We start from the raw sequence: 27870 nt of genomic DNA, 5'->3' as shown, positions 1-27870 counted from the left end.
CTTTCTAGGAGTGTTAAAATCAAGTGGCCACAGACTTAAGACAAGGAAGAAGAGTTTTGAAGTCTGAAGGGTACTTTATTTTTTTGGTTTCTATCCAAAACACATTGCTAGAGGTGTTAGTGGAATCGGATACAATTATTACATTTAAGAGGCATTTAGACAGACAGGCGAGGCAGAGAAGATATGGTCCCATCGAGGGCAAAGGATCAGATGAGGAAATGGTTCAACGTGCGTGTAGTGGACCAAATGGCCTGCTTTGTGCTGTCCATTTCTACAATTTTCAGAAGAGGTCACAGTCCTCCAAACTAGACCCAATATTGTACAAATTCAACATGATTACCCTGAATTTCTACAAATTGCTCCTATTACACAAAGCCTTTTTAAAAATCAAACTGATACTTGAATGAATGTGGAATCTGCATTCAAAGTAGTCATTATGGTTGACCACTGTAGTCCTGTAAGAGGTCAAGATGCATTACTGACAGGGATGCTGGGAGCTGAAACAAATATACACCCTTCCATTGTCACATGCTACGTGCAAGTAACTTGGGGCATATCCACAAGTTCTGCTTGCACTTTTAAAGCAACAGAAACTCTGGAAATGCTGCCTTGAGGGCTGGTGTCAGGCAAACTGGACAAATGCTCAGCGGTCTGATGTGGCACTGGCTGCCATAGTGAGGGCATTGTGATGTGAGACTGGCTAGCATAGCGAGGATAGACCAATATTGAGGTCACTCACTCTGTACTAATCATTAGAATGGATTGCTAGCTGTTAAGCTTGCCAACACAGATAAATCACTGAACATAAGAAATTTGTGCAGCCAAAGAAAGAGGAGAATAATGCAGATTCCACTACATACAACAGGAAGGAAGGTCAGATATTGCAGGAAATGCATTTTCCACCTGGGTAGCCTAAAACCCAATAGCATGAATATTCAATTTTCCAATTCCAGGTGACCCAGACACACTATTAAGTTCTACTGTTAGCAACTTTACTTGTTCTACTCATTCCCTCAATGGTATTTTCCCCAACCTGTCTCTCCACCTCTCCCACCTTGTTTTGTCCAGTAACCTATCACCTCTTGGGCCTTACCTGACCCTTTCCCCTTTTTAATGCTTGATTCTCCCCATCCAACCTTAATCTTGAAAAAGGGTTCCATTTTTGAGAGTATCCTTGCTCCCAAGCCCAAATGTTGACAGTCTATTTCTCTCCATGGATGCTGCCTGACCTGCTGAGTCCTTCTATCTCCTCTGTGTGGTCAAGATTCTAGTATCTGCAGTTCCTATGTTTTGCCTACTCTACCACTTGCTCTAGTCTTACCAACACCAGGATGGAAGTCATTTGCAGAGATTTACATGAAATTTCCAGCATGGCAACATACAGCAACAAGGATGCCAGGGTATTTACATTGGTACAGCAGAACACAGTCCAAATAGGTGCCTTTTTTTTTAAAGAAAGCACAGGGTTTAGTATCCAAGAGTATGTGGAGTGGAGAACCCAGAACCCTCTACGAGGCAGTGCCGATCAGAGTACGAGTGTTCTTTTACCACCTACGTACTTGAATCGAATGATCTTATTTTTCTCCACAAAGTCCAACTTTGCACATTTGCCTGATCATCTTTTGCCGAAGCCTTCATTTGTACCTTTATTAAATCTATATATTACTACTTTTTTTTTACCATTTGATCAAAATCTCTTGTTAATTTCAAGTAATGCAGAACCCATTTCTAAACATGCCTGGTGTCCACGAATAGCACCCAGTCGAGTAGCTTTAATATTCTTACTTTAGGACACGCTACCAGCCTCATCATTCCCAGGCCAAGGTAGAAATTGCTCAGCTATTCAAAATATGAGTTAAACCATAACTAGCATAGAGTGCTGGTCACCTCATTACAGAAATAATGCAATGGCACTGAAGAGGCGCAGAGCTTTCCCAGAACATTACCTTTAATGGGGCATTTTAACTGAGGAGACTTGATAGGTTATGTTTGCTTTTTTTCCTTCGAGCAGACAGGGCTGCTTGTGTTAAACAAAATTATGTTGCGCATAAAGCTACACGAAAGTGGAGTACTCCTTAGTCCACGAGGCGCTAGGCATGGGCTCCTTCTCAGTAGTGAAGGGAGGCGTTCACCATCTCGAACCGGCCACGTGTTGCAGCGATTCGGCCCATTTACTTGTGCAGTCACTTGGCCTGCAACACTAGTAGCAGATTTGAACTTTCCACATATTGACTGGAATTCCCATACTGTAAAAGGGCTGGATAGCTTTTTTTGTAAATATAATTTTTTAATTTTTCACACTGTGAACCATATCAACCAAAATATATACAAATGTTTCTCATTAAATATACACAAAGCTTTTTCTCCCTTTTTTTCCCCCTACCCTCCCTCCCCCCTTCCCACCCCCCTCCAAAACCAATAAATATTCAACATATACAATACAATAAAACCATTAAACAATGTCTTCACACAATGAAAAATAAACAAGAAAAATTTGTCATCTGTTTTTACACACTGTATCAAATCGTTTTGTCTTCTTATCATTTTAGGGGGTGGAGGTCTGAGGCAAGCTCTCTCCGTTATGTTCCAGGTATGGTTCCCAAATTTGTTCAAATAATGTGACTTTATTTTTAAAATTATATGTTATTTTTTCCAATGGAATATATTTATTCATTTTCATGTACCATTGCTGTATTCTCAGGCTCTCTTCCATTTTCCAAGTTAACATTATATACTTTTTTGCTACACCTAAGGCTATCATAATGAATCTTTTTTGCACTTTATCCAATTTGAGGCTTAATTAATTACTTCTTATGTTACTTAAAAGAAAGATGTCTGGATTTTTTGGTATGTTATTTTTTGTGATTTTATTTAATATCTGATTTAAATCTTCCCAAAATGTACATGTACTTTCGTACATGCCCAAATTGTATGTACTGTTGTTCCCATTTCCTTCTTACAGCGAAAACATCTATCTGATAATGTTGGATCCCATTCCTTTAATTTTTAAGGAGTGATATATACTCTGTGTAACCAATTATACTGTATCATGCGTAACCTTGTGTTTATTGCATTCTTCATAGTTCCAGAACCTAACATTTCCCATGCTTCATTTTTTATCTTTATGTTTAAACCCTTTTCGCATTTTTGTTTAAGTTTATAAACCTTCTTCTTCTTTTCTTCTTTGGCTTGGCTTCGCGGACGAAGATTTATGGAGGGGTAATGTTCATATCAGCTGCAGGCTCGTTTGTGGGTGACAAGTCCAATGCGGGACAGGCAGACACGGTTGCAGTGGTTGCAAGGGAAAATTGGTTGGTTGGGGTTGGGTGTTGGGTTTTTCCTCCTTTGTCTTTTGTCAGTGAGGTGGGCTCTGCGGTCTTCTTCAAAGGAGGTTGCTGCCCGCCGAACTGTGAGGCGCCAAGATGCACGGTTTGAGGTGATATCAGCCCACTGGCGGTGGTACATGTTCGTTATAAATCTTTTAATTATCATTGTGTCTGTAATCACACATTCAAAGCCGCTTCCATCTGGTAATCTCAATCTGTTTCCTAATTTATCCTTTAAATAAGCTTTCAGTTGGTGATATGCAAACATTGTACCATGAGTTATTCCATAGTTGTACTTCAACTGTTCAAATGCTAATAAATTATTTCAAAAAAACAATTTCTATTCTTTTGATTCCTTTTCTCTCCCATACTCTAACTATTGTAAAATGGATTAATGGGTTTTGTGTCAATAACAATTTTGGTATTTGGTAATTCATTTTTTTTCCATTCTAAGTGGATCTTCTTCCATATATTAAGTAAATGATACAATACTGGTGAGCTTTTATATTGCACCAGCTTTTCATCCCACTTATAAAGTATATGTTCCGATACCTTCTCCCCTATTTTGTCTAGTTCTATCTTAGTCCAGTCTGGTTTTTCCCTTGTCTGGTAAAAGTTTGATAAATACCTTAATTGTGCAGCTCTATAATAATTTTTAAAGTTTAGTAACAGCAAACCACCTTGGTTATACCTCTCTGTTAATTTATCTAACGCTACCCTCAGTTTACCCCCTTTCCACAAGAATTTCCTTATTATTCTCTTTAGTTCATTGAAGAATTTCTCTGTTAAGGGAATTGGTAATGATTGAAATAAGTATTGTATCCTTGGGAACACATCCATTTTAATGCAATTTACCCTCCCTATCAACGTTAGCGGTAATTCTTTCCAATGTTCTAAGTCTTCCTGTAATTTCCTTATTAGTGGCTGATAGTTTAGTCTGTACAAGTGGTTTAAGTTATTATCTAATCTGATACCTAGGTATTGGATTGTTTGTGCTTGCCATTTAAATGGTGATTCTTTTTTAAATTCTGTATACTCATTGGCATCACTTCACTTTTATTTGCATTGATCTTATACCCTGATATTTCTCCGTATTCCTTCAATTTCTTATGTAGTTCTTTCATTGATATTTCTGGTTCTGTTAGGTATACTATGATGTCATCCTTTTATACTCCTTCTCCTTTATTTTTATCCTTTTTATTTTATTTTCTGTTGTTGTCAGTTCTGCCCATCGTTCTATTGATAAGGCAAACAATGAAGGGGGATAATGGACATCCCTGTCAAGTTGACCTACTAAATTTAAATTGGCTTGATACATATCCATTTATAGTTACCTTCGCCAACGGTCCATTATACAATGCTTTAATCCAATTAATATATTTTTCTGGTAGATTGAACCTCTGTAATACTTTAAATAAATAGTTCCACTCTACTCTGTCAAAGACTTTTTCTGCGTCTAAAGCAACAGCCACTGTTGGTTTCTTATTTACTTGAATTACATGAATTAGATTAATAAGTTTACAGACATTATCCGCTGCTTGCCTTTTAATAAATCCAGTTTGATCTCGTTTTACTAACTTTTGGTACACAATTGGCCAATCTGTTTGCTAATAATTTCGCTATTATCTTATAATCTGAGTAAAGTAGAGATAATGGTCTATATGATGCTGGTGTTAATGGATCCTTCCCCGTCTTTGGTGTTCTTGTAATTATTGCTGTCTTTCAGGAATCTGGCAAGTTTTGTGTTTCTTCTATCTGGTTCATTACTTCCAGGAGAAGAGGAATTAATAACTCTTTAAATGTTTTATAGAATTCTATTGGGAATCCATCCTCTCCTGGTGTTTTATTGTTCTGTTCGGCAGGTTTTTTAATATATCCTGTACTTCCTCTATTTCAAATGGTTTTATCAGTTTGTTTTGTTCTTGCAATTTCAGCAGTTCAATTTTAGCTAAAAACTCTTCTATTTTATCATCTTTCCCCATGTTCTCAGTTTGGTATAATTGTTCATAAAATTTCTTAAAGTTTTCATTAATCTCTATTGGGTTATATGTAATTTGTTTGTCCTGTTTCCTTGATGCCAATACAGTTCTTTTACCTTGTTCTGTTTTAAGTTGCCAGGCTACTATTTTATGTGTTTTTTTCTCCCAGTTTGTAATACTTTTGCTTCGTTTTCATTATTTCTTCTCCACCTTGTATGTTTGTAATGTTTCATATTTTATTTTTTTGTCTGCCAATTCTCTCTTTTTTGTTATATCATCCCTTTTTACTAGTTCCTTTTCTGTACTTACTATCTCCCTTTCCAACTGCTCTATTTCTCGATTGTAGTCCTCTTTCATCTTAGTTACATAATTTATTATCTGCCCTCTAATGAAGGCTTTCATTGCATCCCATAATATACATTTGTCTTTCACTGTTTCCGTGTTTATTTCAAAATATGTTTTAATTTGGCATTCAATAAACTCTCTGAATTCCTGCCTTTTAAGTAGCATGGAGTTTAACCTCCATCTATATGTTCTTGGTGGGATGTCTTCCAGTTCTATTGCTAATAACAGGGGTGAATGATCAGATAGTAGTCTAGCTTTATACTCCATTTTCCTAACTCTCCCTTGAATATGGGCTGACAACAAAAACATATCAATCCTTGAGTATGTTTTATGCCTACTCGAATAATATGAATATTCCTTCTCTCTTGGGCATTGCCTCCTCAATATAGCCATAAGTTTCATTTCCTGCATTGATTTAATCATAAATTTGGCTACTTTATTCTTTTTGTCTTTTGTCCAGTTTTATCCAACATTGGATCCAAATTAAGGTTAAAATCCCCTCCTATCAATATTCCTAGTGTATCTGCAATCTTCAAAAAAATATCCTGCATATACTTTTGATCCTCCTCATTGGGTGCTACATTTTTGTTAACTAATATGGCTACACCTCTAGCGTTTGAATTAGATGATGCTGCCGCTACGCATCCTATCCAGTCTCTCTTTAATTTGTTATGTTCCATTTCAGTTAGTTGCGTTTCCTGCACAAATGCTATATCTATTTTTTCAGTAAATTTAATAGGCTCTTCCTTTCAATTTGGTTATGTATTCCATTAATGTTTATAGTCATATAGTTCAATGTGGCCATCTTATATCTTGTTTACACCTCTTTTCCGCTTCCTCACCACTTCCATCCCCCCTTTTCCCATTTTCATCTCTCAGATTTCCCTTTTTAAACTCAATGTATGACAACACATTTAAAACATAAAATACTCCAACAATTCCCACACCAAATATTACCTTAACCCCAAATGCCCCCCTCTTTAAGTTGCTCCTTATCCCTTGGTGGGCAACCACAACTCCCCTTTCCATTTGGATTGCAATCTTGTTCGCAAGCCTCAACTGATTTTGCAGTGACGGTTATTCTCATCCCCCCAACCCCCCCAGAAAACACTTTTTTAAAAACATTTAACGAAGTTCTCCCTTTTTCCCCCCTTACTTCCTTCCCCTCTCTTTTCCCTCTTTAGTTCTTTACATATACATTGTTTTTACATCTTTATATATATTTTATCACCTTTCTTCATTCTTATTACATCCCTTCATCTCTCCTTCTATCCTAGAAACACTCTGCGAATTCTTGTGCTTCCTCCAGATCCGAGAACAGTCTGTTTTGCTCCCTGGGTATAAATATTTTAAGCACGGCCCTTTCCTCTTCTTTAAGAGTTCAAAAAATATTTTTTGACCCTTGTATTCTAATGGTTTATTATCTTCTCTAACTTTATTCCTTGCCCGCTCCAGTATATTTTCTCTTGTCGTATAACTCAAAAGTTTTACTAAGATGGATCTTGATTTTTGATGTGTCTGCAGTTTCGGAGCTAGTGCTCTGTGTGTCCTTTCTATTTCCATTTCTTCCTGCATTTCTGTCGTTCCCAGGACCTTTGGGATCAATTCTTTTATAAATTCCTTCATGTCTGTGCCTTCTTCACCCTCCATCAGGCCCACTATTTTTATGTTGTTTCACCTACTATAATTTTCCAACATATCAATTTTCTGAGATAACAACTCTTGTGCTTCTAATTTTTTTGTCACTTTCTTCCAATTTTCCTCTGGTCATTTACTTCCATTTTTACAGCCGTTTCTCGTTCTTCCACATTTTCTACTCTTTTCCCAATTTCTGTCATGACCCGTTCTAAACTTTGCATTTTATCTTGTACTTTTCATTTTTCTTTTAATTGCACTAAATTCTAATGACAACCATTCTTTTAATGCTCTCATTTGTTCTTCAAAAAAGGCTTTATCTATATTCTGTCCATCTGTTTTACCTTCTATTTCTCTGTCAAGATCTTGGTCTTCTTCTGTGTCTGTACCTATGTTTGTGTCTTCTTCTTCTCTTCTTTGTATCTGTGTCTCTTCTGATTTTCCCGATGAGTTGCTTGTATCACTTTGTTGGATCTCTTGTTGCTGGGTCTCTTGTTGTTGATCCTCCACTCCTGGGCTACTCATCTGTTGGGTCTCCTGCTGCTACTCCTCTTGCCGTTCACCGCGTCAACTTTCTTCCTCGCCTGGTTCCTCGCTCCATCTCCTGCCTCCTTCCTCATCTTCCAGCTGAGACCCCTGCTGTTGAGCGTCTTTCAGCTGGTCGTGTCGTGGTTGCCCGCTCCTCGGCTGAGCCCCCCTCCTGTCTGTGTTTCCTTTTACCTTTGATTGTGTATTGCGCACTTTTGTTTGGCTCAGAGAGCCATTTTTGCAGTCCACTGGTCAGGGGGGTCGCGACTTCGTGGGGCTGGCACCAACCTCGGAGATCGGGCGCTCTTCGCCACCATGGCTCCCCTGTTCCTTTGTGCAGGTAAGGCCTTCTTCTTTCTTTTCTGGTGACTTTTCTTTTTTTCCATCGTTGTTTTTACTTTTTCCTTCTTGGGTGCCATCTTCTTTCTCTTCTCTGCAACTTTATCTTCTATTTCTTATACTTTATATTTGTTAAGCTTTGTCTTTTCTTGACTTTTTTTTCCTTTTTTTCTGGAGATGGCTGGTTTTACCCTACCGGCCACTACTCCATCACGTGACTCCCCAAGGGCTGGATGGCTTTGAGTTTATTAATGTGTTTAGTAAAGTTTTCTGAATCAATACATAGAAGTACCAACTAGAGGGAGTGCAATACTGGATCTCCATTAGGGAATGAGACAGGACAGATGTCAGAAGTATGTGTAGGGGAAAATTTTGGATCCAGTGATCATAATGCCATAAGTTTCAAGTTAATTATGGAGAAGGATAGGTCTGGGGCTTGGGTTGAAATTCTAAATTGGAATTAAAGGCCAATTTTGAGGAAATGAGAAAGGATCTAAAATGCGTGGATTGGGATGTTGTTTTAGAAAGGTGAAATTTTAAGAGTACAGAGTTTGCATGTTCCTTTCAGGATTAAAGGCAAGGTTAGCAGCAATAAGGAACTATGCTTTTCAAGTGATATTGGGGATCTGGTTCGGAAGAAGTGAGAGGTGTATAGCAGGTATAGGCAAAGGAGCAAATGAAGTATTTGAGGAATATAACAAAATTCAAGAAAAACTTCAAGAAAGAAATCAGGAAGGCTAAAAGACATGACGTTGCTTTGGCTGACAATGTGAAGGAAAATCCTAAGGGCTTCTACAGGAACATTAAGAGCAAAAGGATAGTAATGAACAAAATTAGTCCCTTTGAAGATCAGAGTGGTTGGCTTTGTATGGAGCCAAAAGAGATGGGGGAGATCCTAAATGGTCTTTCTCATCGGTATTCACTCAGGAAACGAACACAGAGTCATGGGAAGTGAAGAAAACAAGCACTAAGATCATGGAACCTATACAGATTAAAGAGTAAGTGCTTGCTGACTAAAAGCAAATAAGAGTGGATAAATCCCCAGGGCCTGACAAGGTATTCCCTCAGACCTTGTGGGAGGCTAGTATAGAAATTGAAGGGTGTCTGACAGAAATATTTATAATGTTCTTAGCCATGGGTGTAGTGGCAGAGGATTGGAGGGTATATCACGTTGTTCCATTGTTTAAAAAAAAGGCTCCAAAAGTAACTCTGGAAATGATAGCCTGGTGAGCCTGACATTAGTAGTAGGAAAATTAATGGAAGGTGTTCCAAGAGATTGGATATACAAGTATTTGGATAGCCAGAAACTGATTAGGAATAGACAACATGGTTTTGTGCCTGGTAGGTTGTGTTTAATCAATCTTATAGAATTTTTTGACATTGCCAGTAAAGTTGACAATGAAAAGGCTGTGGATGTTGTCTACGTTGATTTTAGTAAGGTTTTTGACAAAGTCTCACGTGGAAGGTTAGACAGGAAGGTTCAGACATTAGGTATTCATGGTGAAGTAGTGAACTGGTCTCCACAATGCTGGATAGAAGCCAGAGAGTAGTGGTGGATGATTTCTTCTCAGACTGGAGGTCTGTGACTATTGGTGTGCCTCAGGGATCAGTGTTTGGACTAGGGTGACAATTCCATCTTAACCTATGATCATGTCTTCCTTTGGAATGGCTACCCTAGCTGGGACCATTGTTGTTTGTCACCTATATTAATGATCTGGATGATAATATGGTAAATTGGATCAGCAAGTTTGCAGATGATACAAAGATTGAAGGCGTTGTTGGCAGTGAGAAAGGCTTTAGGAGTTTTGATGTTATGGTAAAGTTGTACAAGACACTTATGAGGCCAAATTTGGAGTACTGTGAGCACTTTCGGTCACCTAACTAGAGGAAACATATCAATAAGATAGAAAGAATGCCGAGAACATTTACTAGGATGTTGCCCATACTTCAGGAACTGAGTTACTGGGAAAGGTTAAACAGGTTAAGACTTTATTCCCTGGAGCATGGCTTTAAAAAAAAATATACATACACCACAGTAACAGGCCATTTTGGCCCATGAGTCTGTGCTGCCCAGTTTACACCCCATTAACCTACACCCCCAGTAAATTTTGAACAGTGGGAGGAAACTGGATGAGGGGAGATTTGATAGAGCTATTTAAAATTATGAGGGAGACAGACAGAGTAAATGTAAATAGGCTTTTTCCACTGAGAGTAGATGAGTGAAAGAGGAAAAGTTTAGAGGGAACATGAGGAGGAACTTCTTCACACAGAAAATGGTGAGTGTGGAATGAGCTGCCAGCTGAAGTGGTGAATGCGGGCTCAATTAAGAATAATTTGGACAGGTACATGGATGGGCTATGAACTGAGTGCAGATCAGTTGGACTAGGCAAAAAAAAGGTATGGCACAGACTAGAAGGGCCGAGTTGTTTCCATTCTGTAATGTTCTATGGTTCTGCCTTACCAGAAATTTGCTCACCTCTTTCATTTCTCTTCCACTTGCAATGAGGACAATAGAATGTTTTCAAAAAAACATATAGCTGCAACATTCAGATGTATAGTGCCATCACTGAGGCACACTAATGCTCAAAAGAGTTTAGGACAAGCAAACCTTCACTGCATCTTGTCTGGACAATTCAACTGACAGGCATTATGATAATTTTAAGATGTTGTTTAAAAACACATGTAGTTTAAAGAATAACAGGAAACTTATTCACAAAATATTCCAAGACAAATACAAACATTACACACAAAGTTGGCAGATAGTCAAACTCCACATGGATAAATATCATCAACTTTAACTAGTGACTGGACAATTAATGTCATGTATAATTTCATGTATCACTAATGAGTCGATTCAATTCCAACTGTTCACTCAAAAGGAGGTTGTGCAAATTTTAAGTTGTACCATTTTATTAAAAAAAAGGAATTTCCCCAACCAAAGATCTGGAATATTCATGGAATCTCATCTAAAAGTTCAACACATATGCTTGAATTTCAGAGAAAACCTGCCACAATATACACAGAAATTACAAAGAAATTTCAATTAGTTGCATCAGTCTGCATTGTACCACAGTGCCAGTGTAGTTGCAATTTATGGCAATCCTAATAATGTGGGAATTGTGATCGGAAGGCAGCAAGTCATTTGGGACCAACAAAGCAGAAATTTGATGAAATTCTCAAACTGGAAAAAATAGTTTGACTGTGCATTTCATTGCCGACAGCCACATGCAATGCAGAGACATCACATAACCAGACTGCAGCAGTTGTTGGAATAACAACATTCAGGCCCAATTAATAGATTAATCATTCAAAAAAATCTGTAATTTTCACTCCTCTCAAAATACTGGCATCATCCTTGCTGATTTGATTAAAAAGAGAAGGAAAAATTGTATTTCAACAGAAAAAAGACCTTGTTTGTACAGCCAGGTTATATCGAGAAGTACTTGGGAGGTCCCTGGTATGGTTTCTCCAGAGGCAATTATAAGAAGCTTGCATTTGGTTTGACAGCCTGAAGAAATACAAACTAAAACCAAGTCAAAAAATTGAAATATTGAAAACAACGACCTGGTTTTGTGTGACGCGTCACAGAATATTTTGAGGGACTGGATCGACTCATCAGGACAATGGTAAAAGATATACTCCATCTATCTCTTGACACTACTGATGGTATTCTCTACATGAGATGTAGAGATGGGGGACTATATCTCCTGAAACTAGAGATCCAGATTCTCATCGCGAAGAGACGGGCACTGGAGAAGGCACAGGTTAAAATCATTCAGTATTCCTTTTACTTTGCTAAAGACGAAAATCAAGCCATGATCAGGAATCTAATACGAACAAGAGACCAGTTCAACCTCAAGTGGCACAATTGGGAATTTGAAAGTAAGTATACATTATTTTAGGTGACTAACGTTTTGTGCGTACATGAATTTCCTTTGGGCACTGGTTGCAAAAATAAGGGTGCATGCACACAGAAGGGCGGGAACAGTGCCTGCAAGAGGTGCATTAAGCTGCAGCTTCTTGGAGATCGAGTTAGGGAAATGGAGCTGGATGAACTCTGGATTAAAAGACAGGCAGCAGATAGCTGGGGTGACTGTTAGGAGAGGGAAGGGGAAGAGGCAGTCAGTGCCAAGCATCCCTGTGACCATTCCCCTCAACAATAAATATACTGCTTTGGATACTGTTGGGGGGGAATGATCGATGAGGGCCAAGTCATAGTGGTTAAGTCTCTGGCACAGAGTCTGGCCCTTCAGCTCAGAAGGGAAGGGAGAAGTGGAGAGATATGGTGATTGGGGAATCGTTGGTTAGGCAAACAGATAGGAGTTTCTCTGAATGAGATCGAGGCTCCAGATGATATGTTGCCTCCCAGGTGCCAGGATCAAGGACATCTCTGATCAAGTTCACAGCATTCTGGAGGGAGGGTGAGTAGCCCGATGTTTGGTCCATGTGTGGACCAATGATATAGATAGGAGTAGGGATGAGATCCTGAGGAGGAAATGTAGGGAGTTAGGAAATAAGTTGAAAAGCAGGACCTCAAGGGTGGTAATCTTGGGATTGCTGACTGGGCCACACACCAGAGAAGGTAGGAATAGGAGATTGTGGCAGATGAATGCATGGCTGAAGAGTTTGTGCAGAAGACATCGGTTCAGTTGTGAGGATCATTGGGATCTTGTGGATCCAAAAAGGATGGGCTGCAGCTGAACTGGAGGGGGAACCAATATCCTGGTGGGCAGGTTTGCTAGAGCTATTGGGGAGGGTTTAAACTAGTTTGGCAGGGGGATAGGAACCGGAATGTGAGTGGAGAGAATAGGGCAAAAGGTCAAAAGCATGATGCCATGTGTTCTGGATCTGTGAGGAAGGACAGGTAGGAGAAGAAATATAAATATAGTCAGTTAGAGGATTTGAAATATATTTATTTCAATGCTAGGAGTATTTGGATTAAAGGAGATGAATTTAGAACATAGATCAGTACGTGGAACTATGATGTGGCCATTACAGAGACTTGGCTGATGGAAGGGCAGGAATGGCTAATGCAGGTACCAGGGTTTAGTTGTTTTAAAAGGAATAGAATGGGTGGTAAGATAGGGGGTGGGTGGGGGGTAGAGAAGTTACTAGTTATGGATAGTGTCATGGCTATAGAAAGGGAGGATGCTGCAGAAGGAGATCTACTGAGTCTGTGTGGGTGGAAGTCAGAAATAGGAAGGAAGTTATCACTGTACTAGGATTAATCTATAATGGGAAATGAGGGAAGAGACAGCTATTATCTTGGAGTCTTCTTTGGACACAGGGGAGGTGCCAGAGGATTGGAGATTGGCAAATAAGTTCCCTTCCCTTGTTTAAAAAAAGGTAATTGGGATAAGATCTATGAACATTTGGAATAGAGTCTATTCAACGATAAGTCAGCATGGATTTGTGAAAAGTAAGTCGTGCCTCACATACCTAGATTTTTGCCCAAGTTGATTGAAGGCCTATGTTGGGCCTTCAAGAGTCAAGAGGTCATGTTGCAACTCTATAAATCTCCAGTGAGACCACCCTTCGAGAATTGTGCTCAGCTCTCCTTACACCATTATATACGTGGAAGCCATGGAGAGGGTGCAGAGGAAGATTCACCAGGATGTTGCCTGGATTAGAAAACCTTGAGGCAAGGTTAGCAGAGCTGGGATTTTTCTCTTTGGAGCATAGAAAGTTGAGAGGAGACTTGATATAGGTCTACAAGATTCTGAGAGGCATAGATAAGGTGGATAGCAAGATCCTTTTTCCCAAGGCAGGAATAGCAAATACCAGGGGACATCTCTACAAAGTGAAGGGAGGGAAAGTTGAGGAGAGACATCAGGGCGATTAAAAAAAAATTACACACCAAGTTGTGGGTGCCTGGAATCATTTGCTGGCGGTGGTGGTGGATGAAAGAAAAATAAAGGGTTACAAAGTAGGAAGGGTCTAGCAAATTCTGTTTGGTAGGAATATATAGGTTGGCACAACATTGAGAGCTGAAGGGCTTTACTATGCTGTAATGTTCTATGTTCTAATACAGTCCAACTTTCTGAATTAAAAAAACTTGAAAACTTTGCTAATACATTCTCTCCAATAGATAGCAATAAATATCTTCCAAAATTAAACTGTTTCCAGTTTTACATAAAGATCCCAAATTGGGGGGGCGTGGCAAGATGGTTTAGAGTCTAGACGTGTAATCTCGACCTCTCTGGCCAGACTTTTAAGAAACTTTTTAACTCTTTGTTTTCAGGTTTAAATTTTTTAAAACTTAGTTTAAAGTATCAAGGAATTGTTATGGCTATTAATGGTAAAAAGATTAAACTTCAAGTACAGAAGAAACTACATTTTCGGAGTGTTGAAGATTTAGAGCCTAAACAGTCTGCTACAACTTCAGGTTTGCTTTCTTTCAAGCCTAAACCAGAGAGATTGCCTGTGGGACCTGAAAAAATGACTACTACTCACCAGGAGAAGGACATCGCTGGAATTACCTGTTCTCAGGAGGAAGATGCGTGTGCCCCCGATGTGGATCCTGATTCTGGCAGCCTGCCGACTTTAACGGAGGGGGCACGCAAGAAGACGACTCCATTGCTTGAAATACCCCAGGATATACTCCAATCTGAATATTTTGGTGTTTTTTGTGAGTTTTTGAAGCAACAACGGGTTGTGGGGGGAGAACAGCGTCGGCTCCCTGAGGAAGTCAGGGTGCCGTCGCTGGGAGTCCAGACCCGCAGTAAAACTGTTAAACTGCCTGTTGTTGAGATGCAGCAGGAGCTGCATTTACCTGATTCTGCCACTACGCAAGAGAAAGCAGGGCTGAGCTTTTCTGAATTACAATGTAAACAACTAAGCCTTATCATTCAGCCTCAGCTGAATGAAATGTCTCAAAGGCTCAGTTTGGAACTGGATACAGTTAAAATACGTGTGGAAGCATCTTGTGAAGATTTTTTTAAAATTCAGGCTGCTTTTTTGAAATCTCAACAACAAGTGGCTTCTAATACAGAAAAAGTGTTGGAGATGGAAGAATCCGATAAAGAATTGCAAGAACGTGAGAGGGAGTTAGAGAGAAAAGTAGATTATTTGGAGAATCAAAGTAGAAGGAATAATGTGAAGTTTGTTGGTTTGCCAGAAGGTATGGAAGAACAAGATCCTCTTCGTTTTTTTACTGAATGGATTCCACAAATACTGAGGCAGGAATTTTTCTCGGGAGGTCTGGTATTGGAAAGAACTCATAGAACTTTAAGAAGAAGACCTCTGCCTGGTCAACCACCGAGACCTGTGATAATTCGATGTTTGAATTATTTGGACAGAGAAACGATACTTCGTTTAGCAGTGCAAAACGCGAGACAACGACAAGCTCCGTTAATGATTCAGAATAGTAGTTTTTTTCTATCCTGATTTGAGTCAAGAGGTTATTCAGCGTCGGCATCAATTTAATCCAGTTAAAGAAGTTTTGTGGTGTAAAGGTTACAAGTCTACTTTTCGCTATCCGGCAGTGTTGAAGGTGTTTTGTGGACTTTCAATCTCGGTTTTTTGAGAATGAGTGTGAAGCAATGAGTTTTCCTGACTCATTGCCAGATGTAAGAGGACAAAGACGTAGCCCACCATTGTCTCCTAAAGAAAAATCTGGTTGCTCTGGAAATGGAAGAAATGGCAGAAATGGGAATGGAAAGAGTCCGTTTCCTTGAAATGGGGTTGCCGAGTCTGGAATTTTTTGGATGAATAGAAGAACATTTTTATTTTTATTTTATTTTTATGTAATTATGTTATCTTGTTGTTATTCTTTGTTTGGCTGGGGAGGGAGAAATTTGCTCTATGTTCTTTTTTATCTTTTTTTAAATTTTAATTTTATTTAGACTTCAATTTGTGGTTTCTTTTTCTCCTATTGGAGGGCCTATTTATGTTGATCTGAGTCTTTATATATTGATATTATTAGTTTTTAGTAATATTAGTGGATATGTCAAAGTTGAAGTTTGCTACTTTTAATGTTCGGGGTTTAAACAGTTCGATTAAGCGTAAGCGTATTTTTATCAAGTTTGATCTTTGGTAAAACATGTGTTCGGTAGAGATATGACTTTACCTGAAATGATTAAATTTGAGACTTTTGGCATAATGAGATGAAATATTGTTTAATAATGGAAAAAATTACATGTTTTGTGGATAACTATAGTTTTTTTAAATAGATGGTTGTTATATTCAGAATATTTACATTTTATTTATATTGACTAGATTTTAATATGTATGCTTTACTTTTCTTTATTTTTTTCTTTTTTTTTATGGCTCTCCTTAGGAGAGTTGGCTGAAGGGGGGAGGGGGGTTTCTTTCCTTTTTTTTTCTTTCTTTTTTTAATATATATAAAATATAACATTCATGCTTTGTTTATTGTTATATATGTTACTTATTATCTGTATTTTGAATGAATAAATAAAGTTTTTTTTAAAAAAAAATCCCAAATTGAACCACATAATGTTTGTAACGGTACCCATCTGTGTTTGGATTTTACTGGTTCCAGACAAGGACCAAATTTGTCAGTATAATGATTGCTCCCTTAGTACATCAACTTTACAATTTGTAAGATAGGTAAAATTCCTCCACATTACAGAAGATTGCCAGAGAAATAAAGCACCATTGTAGTGACTCTCAGGCTGTGCAGACAGGATGACGATAAGCTTTTGTTCCAAAAGACTGTCAATCAGTACAAGTTATTAAATTGCAACCTTGGTTAGTCTTGTAGTAATAAAGGAGAACCTGTAAAAATGAGAAAATAAATTTTTGAGTGACGACATTCTTCAATCCAGCTCTTAATAAGATTGTCACAAGCTGGATGCAGTCATATCAACACGCCTACCCTACACAAATAACCCATGATAGCGAGTTTATTGTCATATGCACAATTTCATGTATTTTACATTCTAAATGCAGTATTACATGACAATAATGGAACCTTTATCTTTATAGGTATTAAAATTCTACTTGCTGCAGTCAAAAAGGTACTTAAAAAAACTCAAATAGTAAATTAACAGATGGAAAGAAAATAAATAAAATATAGAGATTTCAGTCTTCTATAGGTTCTTTCAGAAAATAGTAGTGAGAAGAGGTTGTAACCAGGGAGGTGGGGATACTTTATTATGTTAGCCGGCTTCATGAGACAACACCTCACATAAAGGTCTTCCTTAGATGGGAGGCCAGAGCTTGTGATTGACTTGGCTATGTTTGCTACCTTCTCCAGCCTTTTATGTTCCTGGGCATTTGAATTACCAAACCAGGCTGCGATACACTAAGCACAATATTCCCCACCTTACAGCCATTGAAGTTTAATGAAGGATTTCATGACATGTTAAATCTCCTCAGATTTCAAAAGTAGAGATGTTGGTGTGCCTTCATCACAGTTGCCTTGATCGAGTTTCCAGGTGAGGTGAGCTATCTTACCTATCATCACATTGAGATTTTTGACAAAAATCAGACTACTTTGAAGATACCTGCAGAATCATGCAGGGAATGAGTACAAAAGGATCTCCTACATTTTTGGACATTTTTTTTTTAAAAAGAAATGTAATCGATGGCTTTTTTTTTAAAAGACTGAATTTACTGCACAATTCGGTTGCAGTTGCATTACGTTTGCATGTTTGGCAATGTCAAGAAGCTGGAACTAATTCTTCTGACTAGTTTCTATTTTTCAAATTTAGCATAAGCACTTCATGAAGCACAAAATATTTTTAGTATTTCAGTATTTATTTTTATTTTAAAATTCCAGTGGCTCCTTTACTTTTCTTTCAGAAAACTGGATGGTAGTGTTTTGTACAACAGAATATATAGCAACAGCAAACTATTCTTCTTCTAACACTCATTCAAAAAAGCCTAATTATTGTTTAGAAAGCAAAGACAGATAAGAATTCATTTGTAGATGATGGATCAGTTAACAGTTCAAGTTCCAAATTAATCACTTTTTTGTAAAAACTGTTTTACACCCTGTGTGTGATTCATTGTACTATTTGACACTTACTGACAGATAAAACTGAGCAAATAAAGGCCAATAAAACTGGGTCCAGGGAGCATGGTAGAAAGCTATTCCCGGAATCTAGCATTTTGTAATACAAGATTCAATTTATTATCATAGTAATAAAATAGTGTCATATTAGATGAAATTTCTTTTTGCTGGCTGCAAGGCAGACAGATTTGACACCAGCAGGAATTGTCTAAGTGCCTCTTACGGTCAGAGTCACCAAGCATCCATACATTTGCCTCCAATGCTTCCGCAGCCCCACAACCACAGAGTCCAGTCCAAATCATTGGTAACAAAAGCTGCAGATTTGAATCTCCGACACGGTCAAGGATCCTCCAGCGCCCTTGGCATCTGCTCGCATCTCAGTTCCAATACCTGGTATCCCTCCAGCCAGTCTCCAGCAGTCTGGCACTGGTCCCTCAATCACAGAGCCACCTCACTAGACCGCCACCATGATCATCATCCCCACGGGTCATCTCCTCCACTTCTCCCTCTCAGACGGTGTGTGTTCTTCCCATACCCTGGTGACCTGGTCCAGTCCTCCGCTTCCCCGGAGTCTGCAGCCCCTTGTGGCTGCTTCTGATTAATAGGCACCACCATCTTTGGCGCAGACCTGTGGTCATGCGATTTCAAGTAAAACAACTGTCGGCTCCCTCATTGGGCCATTCATAGCCCATGTGGAGCCAACAGCAGTCGACGAGGTAGCTGGACCCCGTGGGAGTGCTGCATCTCTGCTCCCTCACACCCCATGGGTCCGCACCAGCGGCAGCACCGCCATCTGAGTCTAAAAGATAAATAAAGCAGGCTTTCGAGTCTTCGTTTCCTATACTTTTTGTTGACTGAAAAGAAACCCACATTCGTGAAGGGCTCATGACTGATTCTTATTAAAAAGAACATGGAAACTGTATACAATCAATTGCAAGTACCATTTTAATTATCCAATCCACTGCATTTTGGGTGTTCTATAGCAAATATCAAACTAAATCAGTGGTTCTCAATTTTTTTCTTTCCACTCACATATCACTTTAAGTATTCCATATACCATAGGTGCTCTGTGATTAGTAAGGGATTTCTTAAGGTGGTATGAGGGAGGACGGAAAAGGTTTGAAAACCACTGCTTTAATCGTACCTAATTGACTCGTTATGTGCACAGTTTCATAATTCCAAAGGAAATGGGCCAATGACAATTTTTCTCAAGTAAAATATTTCAGTAACAATTGGGTCTTGAGCAGTGATTCTCAACCTTCCCTTCCCACTCACATACCACCTTAAGCAATCCCTTACTAATCACAGAGCACTGATGGCATAGGGAATAATTAAAGTGGTATGTGAGTGGAAAGAAAAAGGTTGAGAACCACTGAAGTAAACAAGTATATTTATTTCTTCAAAGTTAGCCCTCAAAAAAGTAAACTTCAGACTTTTAATTTAAATATGGTATCTGCAAGGGGAACCTAGACCAGCTGGAATGTCTAAGTGTTTAGACTTCCATTGTCTTATTTCAAACCACCCTTTACATTCAGATCAGATTTCAGATTGACTGTCAAGAGTACATACATGGCATCATATACAACCCTGAAATTCCCTTTACACTAAATTACCACTAATTGGCAGTGTAAAAATAAACTGTACACAGTATAAATATGTAAACAAATAAAAGAACCTAAACATATAATGAATGTAAACAAACTGCAACACAAAGAACAAAAAAAGAAATCAATAAAGTACACAAGAGTCCTTAAATGAGTCTCTGATTGAGTTTGTCATTGAGGAGTCTGATGGTGGAGGGGTAACAGATGTTCCTGAACCTGGTGGTGTGATTCTTCTGGTGTCTCTTTCCTGATGGCAGCAGTGAGAACAGAGCATGTGCTGGGTGGTGTGGATCTTTGATGATCGCTGCTGCTCTCTGAAAGCAGTGTTCCCTGTAGAAGTTCTCAAAAGAATGGAGGGTTTTGCCTGTGATGTTCAGGGCTGTGTCCACAACCTTTTGGAGGGCTTTATGCTCAGGGGTATTAGTATTCCATTCCAGACTGTGATACAGCTGGCCAGCACACTTTATACCACATGTCTGTAGAAATTTGCCAGAGTTTCTGGTGTCACATCAAACCTCCGCAAAATCCTGTGGAAGTAGAGATGCTGCCGTGCTTTCTTCATGATGCGTTTGGTGTGCTGGATCCAGGAGAGATCCTCCAAGATAGTGACTCCCAAAAACTTAATTTGCTCACCCTCTGCACCTCTGATCCACCAGTAATACTGGTTTGTATATCTCTGGGTTTCCTTTCCTGAAGTCAACAATTAGCTCTTTAGTTTTGGTAATATTGAATTCAATGTCAATGTCGGCGCACAATTCAGCCAAGTTTTCAATCTTCATCCTGTATGCTGACACGTCCCCTTCCTTTATACAACCCACTACCGTGGTATCGTTGGCAAATTTGTAGATGGTGTTATTGACATACCGAGTTACACAGTCATAGGTGTAAAGTGAGTAGAGCAGGGGGCTAAGAACGCATTCAAGTAGCAACATACAAACAATTCTACATTGAATATGATATCCAGATTCTTCGGTTCTCCATTGCATTAATTGTCTACCTGTCCTAAGTCAGCTGACTCCAATCAGAAGAACAACGCTACAAATACATTTCCTCATTTGTACATAGAGCATCAGTTGCTGTTCCAGTAATTGAGTGGAATCTACCAACTAACAACAAGGTTGGACGTGCTGCTCAAGGACAACTATTAGTGGAAATGTACACCTGGAAGAGGTAATTGCTCCACAAGAGAGAAAACAATCATCTATATCAACTGATCTCTCTCTCTCTCTCCAAATGCATTTCTGCACTAGGTATAGAATACCTTGCAGATGGCGCACACAACAAACTCTCACTGCACAAGATGGTAAACTTGAAAAACAAAGTTGGTCTAAAGACAGTATTTCAATTGCCCAAAAACTTGAAAAAGCATGACAACAAATAGGAAATGTTTCAAAGAGAGAAGGCTACTTTCTCTTGATTACTGTTATTTCCAATAACTAGAGGAAGGGACATTTATACCAAGCACAACAGAACAGAAACATATACCAAGTCTTTGGTATTACTTTAAATATGAATTGAATATCCAATTTCTATAATAGTGTAAGGAAAATTAATCATTACTGCTCAAATTTAAAAACCATTGACATATAAATACTGCCTAGCAGCTTGCTGGCAAAAGATATGAGACATAAACGCATGTGCTGCTCATTCTTAAATTAGCCTAGATAGCATCTTCAAAACTATTTAGAGCAATGAAGCCAGAGTGGTATAGCACAGAAATTATCCCTTCAGCCCACCACTTTCATTCAGACCTTTTTGTCCATCTACATCTATCCTGTTTGACCACATTAAGTCCCTATCTATGTGTCTCTTAAATGTGATTGCATTCAACTCCACCACTTCCTCTGACAGGCGGTCTAGATATCAATCACTCTGTGAAAACAAAAATGTGCTCCCCTTTAACTCCTTCCTCTCAACTGAATTTGATGTCCTCTTATTTTTGATACACATACCATGAGAAAAAAAAGATTCTGATCATCATCCCTATCCACCTCTATCAATTCAGCCCAATGGGTCCAGGGCAACAATTCTTCATGTTCCATTTACCATCTCCCAGCAACCACATTCCTCTCACATACCCATCGTCTCCCATTTGATACCTTTACTGCTTACCAACACCAAGGATAATTTGCATTACACACCTATGAAATGTGACAGAGAACTGAAGCACCATGTGTCATTAAATTTTTAAAATTTAGACATGCAGCACGGTAACAGGACCTTTCAGCCCAGTGCTGCCAAATTACACCCAATTAACCAACAACTCTCAGTATGTTTTTGATCAATAGGAGGAAACGGAAGCCCCCCAAAAAAACCCACACAGACACAGGTAGAACATTCAAACTCCTTACAGACAGCGCAGGATTGGAACCCCAGTCCCAGTCACTAATCACTAGGCTAACCATGCTGCCCCATGTCATGGTTAGACACAAAACATAGAGCACTTGAGATAGGACAGTATCCAGGTCCCTGGAGCTGTGACACACCAGCATGAACTACTGCATCAAGCAGAATGGGTAGAAAGGATTAAAGCTCTGTGGTGGGCAAATTTTAAAGCATTCTGATGAAATACCAACAACCTGAAATGCTAACTTTTTTTTAAACCACCCGAATATTTCCCCTTTTTTCTGATCTTAATTTTAGATTTTAAGCATTAAACATATGATGAAAAAGAATAAAAAGATTGCATTCAAGTTTACATATAGTGTTAGGAGAAAATCAATTCTGCAGATGGGAGCAGAAAGTTTCATGGGACAACACGTGTAGTGAAGCTGTGGCAAAAGTGACTTAGATGAGGAAAAACGAATCAATTTTGGATTGAAAGATATATCTAAATGTTTCCAAGGGCAAAAGATGAGAAATGGGTTAAAGGAACTGAGGTGGCCACATACATTACACTGAAAAATACATTTGACTGGATAAGCTAGAACTTTTCTCCCAAGAGCACAGGAGGCCGAGGGTGAACTGAGAGCAGAGCAGAAGAGTCTAAAACTAGGGGGCAAAGGTTTAAGGCAAGAGGGGAAAGATTTAAAAGGATTCAAGGGGGTCCCTTTTCACATCGAGGGTGGTAGGTGTGTGCGACAAGCTGTCAGAGGAAGTGGAAAAGACAGCCACAATGACATTTAAAAGGCATTTGGATGAGTAGATGAATAGGGATGGCCCATTGTTGTTCGTTATATACATTAATGATCTAGATGATGGGGTGGTGAATTGGATTAGTAAATATGCAGACGATACTAAGATAGGTGGAATAGTGGATAATGAAGGTTTTCAAAGATTGCAGAGGGATTTGGGCTGCTTAGAAAAGTGGGCTGAAAAATGGCAGATGGAATTTAATGCTGATAAGTGCGAGGTGCTTCATTTTGGTAAGAAGAATCAGAATAGCACATACGTGGTAAATGGGAGAGCATTGAGGAATACAGAAGAGCAGAAAGATTTAGGAGTAACGGTACATCGTTCCCTGAAGGTAGAAACTCACGTGAATAAGGTGGTGAAGAAGGCTTTTAGTATGCTGGCCTTTATCAATCATTGCATTGAATATAGGAGTTGGGAGGTGATGTTGAGATTGTATAAGACGTTGGTGCGGCCTAATTTGGAGTTCTGTGTGCAGTTCTGGTCGCCTAATTATAGGAAGGATATAAACAGAGTGGAGAGAGTGCAGAGAAGGTTTACCAGAATGTTAGCTGGGTTTAAGCATCTAGAGTATAGGGAGAGATTGGACAGATTAGGTCTTTATTCTTTGGAGCGTAGAAGGTTGAGAGGGGATTTGATAGAAGTATTTAAGATTATGAAAGGGATAGACAGAGTGGATGTGGATAGACTATTTCCGTTAAGAGGAGGAAAGATTAAAACAAGAGGACATGAGTTAAGAATTAAGGGGCAGAGGTTTAGAGGTAACATGAGGGGGAACTTCTTTACTCAGAGAGTGGTAGCCGTGTGGAATGATCTTCCGGGAGAAATAGTGGCGGTGGAGTCAATTGTATTATTTAAGAAAAGGTTGGACAGATATATGGATGAGAAGAAGATGGAGGGTTATGGGCATTGTGCAGGGAGGTGGGGCTAGAAAGGGGTGTTTGGTTCGGTGCGGACTAGAAGGGCCTAATGGCCTGTTTCCGTGCTGTAATTGTTATGTTATGTTAGAGGGATAGAGGTCAAACTCAGGCAAACAAGATTTGTTCAGATAGATAACTTTGTCATCATTGAGAAGTTGGACCAAAGAACCTGTTTCCATTTTGTGTAGCTTTAGGGCTCTGACACAACACAACACCAAATATTCTTCTAAGATTCAAACTTATCCTTCAGTAGGTAACCCAGAACTTTTAGACACACACCACCATCTTCTCATACAGGTCAAAACATCAACAGATGTGTACCAAGTTATTGAGATCACACAACTTATGTTCCACCTCTCCCATTAAGCCACTCTCTTGGCCAGGGGTGGCCATCCTTTTAATTTTTAATTTACACAGACAACACGGTAACAGGCCACTTTGGCCCACGAGTCTGTGCCACCCATTTAACCTATACCCCCAGTATGCACTCATGGACCAAAATAGCCTGTTACCGTGCTGTATGTCCAAATTAAAAATTATAAGGTTGGGCACCCCTGCCTAGGCCCATTTTGGTTTCTATCGAATCCACATTTCTGGATTATACTAAAGTAAAACTATTAATCTGGTATGCTTGAGACTTTGGCACTAGACCAGCAGATGTCCCATACAGTTGGATGTTATACTATTAATACTCTAACATACTTTAATCTAAAATTACACAGTAGTTTTCCAATGAACTCAGCAAGTTAAAAGGGAATGTGGGGAAAAAGGCCTGATGAATTTAAAGGAAGTATGACAAGCATCATCTGATGAGCTGGCTGACAAACCAAAGGGATTTCAGAATAATTGAATAATGGATTATGTCTTTATTTGCACAACGTCTTCTAGTTTTTTTTCCCAGCTGAGAAACTACCAAGCACCAAGATAGGACACCATCACCTGCTGGAAGTGCATGTAGCTTATTCTTCTATACATTGGATTTCATGGATCAAAAAAAGCTTTGTCCAAGACCTTGGACAGGAATTTAAACAAGGAATTTGAAGTTTTTAAAACAAGAGTTAAAACTAAACCTTTATGCCTACACAGTTTTATCACGCAGGTTTGATACTGTTGCATCATTTCACTGATTAGAATAGTTCCCTCTCAAATGTTTTGTATAAGCATATGTGCCTCCTTTAGTAATTTACTTCTGCTTTCTGAAATGCAATCAGTTTGTAAGGATGTGGAAGTAAATTACTCAGCTTTGAGACGCCCATGTTACAACTCAGAACCTACTTTCAGTAAATGGACAACTTCATGAGCTATTTCTTTTTTTAAAAAAAAGTACATTTCACAGAAAACATCTCATAATTTAACCTTTAATTGGTATATAGAGTAAATATGCAATAAAATGGGCACCCCACCAAACTAATGGATGTTTCCCAGAGTAATACAACACGCTTTGAATGCATATTTTTTTAAAAAGATGTTGCACAGTCATAAAATACATTTTCTAATAAGCCAGACATTCTGAAAGTGAATGCAGGGTATGGATCTCCAGTGAGTCAGATCCTAAACAATCAGAATTTCTGGGAAACTGATAGAGAACAATCAGAATTTTGTTGTAACAAATTAAAATGCCAAAGTAGGATGACTAAATTTATTTCAAGGGAAATATCCTTGATTCATTTGGATAAAACATTATGCTCTCCCTCTGGGCCATAAAAAATAAAAGCAGGAGTAGGGCCATTCAGTTTCTCGTGCCCAATCTTTCACTTCATTTCCCTTTTTCTGCATGAATTTCATATCCCTCATTTAAAAATGAAGATTCAAAATGACGATCTCAATGAAGGGTTCAGACTCAAAATATCAATAATCATTTTTTTCCCACTGATGGTTGCTCAATCCGCTGTTTTTTTTTGGTTTTTTTTTTGCTTTAGATTCCAGCATCTGCATTCTCTTGCATTCCTTCATTGATCCTGTCTTCTTACTCACTCTTTTGTTTTTAAAAAAAGCATCCCAGAAATTAAACATGAATCAACAATGCACTCTTTCAACTGCAAGTATATACTACCTAAGGTCGGACAATTTGTATTTAACATTGCAAATTCAGTCGAACTAAAGCTCTTTGCAATTTGGACAAGATGTCACTGCCCCTCTGGTCTTGCCATAGTGGCTTGTGTTCCTGCAAATGCCAACAACTTCCAAGGGTTTACCATTTATAAATTAAAAGTTTCTATCAAAATGGGTGAGCATATGGAAAATACAATCTGGAAAAAGCGATCATCCCTATTTCCAAAACTTCCACTGCATTCTTCCCACAATGTACATTGCCACACAACATTCCATTGGCAACAACTATCAGTCTTGAGCAGCCCAAGCCCTGTCCAAACTGAACTCATTAATACAGTCTGTAGCGTTGAACATCCAATTTTGGGTCACATTGTCAAAATACAAAATGGGCAAACAACAAAAAAATAAAAATAAAACAAGCAAAGAATTTAGCAGTGTAGATTTGATCTATTTTACCCAGACCTCACAGAAAATTGTGGCTGGCGTATCAGGACAGGGTAGTTTGCACCTCAGGGAAAGACCGGAATTGTCAAGTGATACAATCTTTCCAGAGTATACCTCTATAATAAACGCACATCAGTTGAGGTTACCATGGAAGTTCTCAATTTGTAGACTTCAGATTGAAGAGACAAAAGGTCTCAAAAGGAGATAACGTGGGACCATAAAATGTATTCCCCACTTGAGTTTATCGTCACGATACCAAGGACTTAAGCAACTGTGCACACTAATTAAACCTTGCTGGCATTAAAGTACCTACGACGGGTTTGAAATGTTTCGTTAGGGCTCGCAGCAGTTTCTTGACATTATTTGAACGGTTGAATCTGCAAAAAATATTATTTTCAATCAAGTAAGTCAGTTGTGGGGGGGGGGGGGAAACACTCGTCATTAGTTTAAACCCGATAATGTGAAAGTTGGGAGACATCTGAAAAAAAAAATCATCCCCGTCAAATCCACCCGTGCAATTTTGGATCACGAGGAGGAGGGTGTCTCCGCAGAAGGGGTGGTCGAAGAACCAATTGCAATGTTGCTGTCCAGCCAGCAAACAAGTGGCAACCTTCAAGCGGGAGCCGGAGGAGGGGGGGGGTTGGCGGAGGGGGGGGGGGGGGGTGGGGGGGGTTGGCGGAGGGGGGGGGGTTGGCGGAGGGGGGGGGGGGTGGGGGGGGGTTGGCGGAGGGGGGGGGGGTTGGCGGAGGGGGGGGGGGTTGGCGGAGGGGGGGGGGGTGGTTGGCGGAGGGGGGGGGGTGGTTGGCGGAGGGGGGGGTGGGTTGGCGGAGGGGGGGGGTGGTTGGCGGAGGGGGGGGGGGGTGGTTTGGCGGAGGGGGGGGGGTGGTTGGCGGAGGGGGGGGGTGGTTGGCGGAGGGGGGGGGTGGTTGGCGGAAGGGGGGGGGGGTGGTTGGCGGGAGGGGGGGGTGGTTGGGCGGAGGGGGGGGGTGGTTGGCGGAGGGGGGGGGTGGTTGGCGGAGGGGGGGGGGGGTGGTTGGCGGAGGGGGGGGGGTGGTTGGCGGAGGGGGGGGGGGTGGTTGGCGGAGGGGGGATGTGGTTGGCGGAGGGGGGGGGTGGTTGGCGGCGGAGGGGGGGGTGGTTGGCGGAGGGGGGGGTGGTTGGCGGAGGGGGGGGTGGTTGGCGGAGGGGGGGTGGTTGGCGGAGGGGGGGGTGGTTGGCGGAGGGGGGGGTGGTTGGCGGTAGGGGGGGTGGTTGGGCGGGAGGGGGGGTGGTTGGCGAGGGGAGGGGGGGTGGTTGGAGGAGGGGGGGTGGTTGGGGTGGGGGGGAGAGGAGGGGGGGGGTGGTTGGAGGAGGGGGCGACCAGTTTAAATTGCACAGATTACTTACCTCCCATCTGCCCCAGGTCAGAAGAAGAGGGAGAGGGGATAGCCGTGCCCGACATGGCGTGAGTCGAGGGCATCCCGTACTCGGAGTCGTAGAAGAGTTCCACCTTGACGACGGGAGGGGAGGCGGGGTCGCGGCCAGCGGATGATGTCCTTGGTGCACTGGCCCAGGTACATGACCCACATCCAGATGACGATCAAGCGGCGA

At 40.1% G+C, this 27870-nt stretch overlaps 1 protein-coding gene and 1 long non-coding RNA gene across 3 annotated transcripts in view; one reads left to right on the top strand and one right to left on the bottom strand.

Moving 5' to 3' along the window:
• The window catches only part of LOC138753352 (sphingosine-1-phosphate phosphatase 1-like), a 37948-nt gene extending 10274 nt beyond the window's left edge, over nt 1-27674 (bottom strand). Inside the window, exons 1-2 of the mRNA XM_069916242.1 lie at nt 27667-27674; nt 26594-26657 (exon numbers count right to left, since the gene is read on the bottom strand). The gene's annotated coding sequence lies outside the window, so the exon portion shown is untranslated. The remainder of the gene's footprint in view (nt 1-26593; nt 26658-27666) is intronic.
• LOC138753353 (uncharacterized) lies at nt 742-21108 on the top strand. Of its 2 annotated transcripts, XR_011351118.1 has the most exons (4): nt 742-873; nt 2550-2590; nt 11954-12034; nt 17099-17181. It is a non-coding gene; the product is annotated as an uncharacterized lncRNA (long non-coding RNA). The 2 variants fall into 2 exon arrangements; XR_011351117.1 differs by lacking the exons at nt 11954-12034; nt 17099-17181 and adding an exon at nt 20798-21108.
• Nucleotides 27675-27870: the final 196 nt, after the last annotated feature.

Source organism: Narcine bancroftii, chromosome 2, assembly GCF_036971445.1.
Source record: "Narcine bancroftii isolate sNarBan1 chromosome 2, sNarBan1.hap1, whole genome shotgun sequence".
NCBI classification, from domain to species: Eukaryota; Metazoa; Chordata; class Chondrichthyes; order Torpediniformes; family Narcinidae; genus Narcine; species Narcine bancroftii.
Note: the sequence above shows the minus strand (reverse complement) of the source record. Positions and strands in the feature narration are given on the sequence as shown.